The sequence below is a fragment of the Pundamilia nyererei genome, unplaced genomic scaffold (genome assembly GCF_000239375.1).
Source record: "Pundamilia nyererei isolate P.nyererei 1_Seehausen unplaced genomic scaffold, PunNye1.0 scaffold00094, whole genome shotgun sequence".
Lineage (NCBI taxonomy): Eukaryota > Metazoa > Chordata > Actinopteri > Cichliformes > Cichlidae > Pundamilia > Pundamilia nyererei.
Genome location: NW_005187495.1, coordinates 1,758,099 through 1,760,019, shown reverse-complemented (window position 1 = coordinate 1,760,019; position 1,921 = coordinate 1,758,099). Strand labels below are relative to the sequence as shown.

Below are 1,921 nucleotides of genomic sequence, written 5' to 3'. Positions count from 1 at the left end.
CCTGCCCTGGTATTTTTTCCAGGCATTTCCTTTCATTTTCAAACACCGGTCCTTTTCCGGGCAGCTGATCAAAAACGCAGGTTCTTCCAGAGAAAACGCCGGGGGGGCCCCACGGGGCAAGAATTAACACGATTAACTTCCACAGCCTGCTATATCAGCCTGTGTCACCAAAACGCAACATCACCTCGGAGCAGACGCGTCTCCCTCGCTCGTGTCTAACAAGCTGGAATGCCTGGTTACTGTTTCACCGAGTTAAGAAAGTGCTCTTAAAAAACACGAGGAAGTGCAACACGGTGCGAGAAGAACAAGGTCGTCTGTCAGCCACACACCGCGGAATGTTAACGACTCACCTTTGTCCGGTTAACAGCTCCGTGGAGTGAAACAACACGGAGCTCTCCTGGTGAAGTGCAGACAGCTGCTCCGAGGCTGCTTAAATAAACTGTCCTTGACCGAGACATGTTACAATGACCTGGGAGTTGGGCTTTTTGTTATTCCTGAACAGCCTGTTCTCCGTAGTGATGCCATTCGGGCAAAAAGAGCAGCCATCGCCGCCTTCACTGTAACACCGCGTTACTGTAGTTTTAGTTATAAGCTAGCTAAACCGGCAGTGTAATAACAATGGGACCCCTTGCTCGCTGCGGCGATTAACGTCCTGACTCCCCAACTGGCTCGAAAAATCAGCTAGCGTTCACGTTAGCTATTCAGCTCTGTTACCCACCACTGGGCTCGCCTTTTACACATCCAGCTGCCTTTCGTGCCAGCTATCAGGCTATCCTAGCTTTGCTTTGGAATAGGGAGATGCCTAGCTGTCTAGCTTCCTAGCTACGACCACCACACATTTCACAACAAAACAGCCGCAATGACAAGTCGCCCACTCCCGAGCACACAAGGCAAAACACTGCGCCTCTTCTTCCAGCGATATAACCCTAACTACGGGGCAGAAAGCGAGCCCCGAAGCCGTTGCTGTGGGGAAAGACGGGTCTCACCTTTGCAGTGGTTTCTGTCGGCAGCCCGCCGTGATGCTACGAGATGGTTTTAAGGCTTGAGACCCCACATTGAGCGTGCGGAGACGTCGTTATGTTGAATATACCAGAGAGATTCTGGGCACAGCGCACGAGCCTCTGTGTTCGCTCTGCCCACTTGCAAGGCGAATAAGCGCTCAGGGGCCGTCCGCGTGTTACCAGTCCGCGGAAAAACGCACATAACCATAAAACTGTATCGCTACTATTAATACTGCTGCTAATAATAATACTACTGCTAATATACTAATAATACTTATACTAATACCATCACCACCGCTACTACTAATAATAATAATAGTAATAATAATAATAATAATTATTATTATTATTATTATTATTATATTACGTATAATACGGAGAAGGATCTATAGTGAACAAAATGTCAATACACATCAATGCTGCTTTTTATCTATCTTTTCTGATAGTGATTAGCACAACAGATGATCAGGCTTCAAAGAAACATGATATGATTTTATACCACAATTATCTTTTTTGTTTGTTTTTAATGACATTTATGACAGGTGGCAATTCCCTTTAAATGTGACTGTTTAACAGAAAGAAGACACCTATATTAAGACGGTCCCTAACTGCATGCTCCTTGCTTTATATACGCTCTGTTACAGAGCAATAAAACTTTGTGTTTGCTGCCATCTGCTGGCTGGTAGAAGCCACAGACTGTTCATATCTGGACTGTAAAGCACTCAGTCATCATTACTGTCAATTGCTGCTCCTTCACGGTCCTTTTTGCACATCTGTCCTGCTGTTACATATACAGTGCATTTTCTCATTCAACCGGGATCATACCTTCGAGCAGATACTGATATCAGAATTCAGGAAATTTAAATTTAAAAAATACTGCAATGCAAATAAATTACACTTTTCACTGACCCATGAAAACA

General features: G+C 44.9%; 1 protein-coding gene across 1 annotated transcript in view; it reads right to left on the bottom strand.

Moving 5' to 3' along the window:
- The window catches only part of mgat5 (alpha-1,6-mannosylglycoprotein 6-beta-N-acetylglucosaminyltransferase), a 111,797-nt gene extending 110,668 nt beyond the window's left edge, over nucleotides 1-1,129 (bottom strand). Inside the window, exon 1 of the mRNA XM_005739888.2 lies at nucleotides 987-1,129. The gene's annotated coding sequence lies outside the window, so the exon portion shown is untranslated. The remainder of the gene's footprint in view (nucleotides 1-986) is intronic.
- Nucleotides 1,130-1,921: the final 792 nt, after the last annotated feature.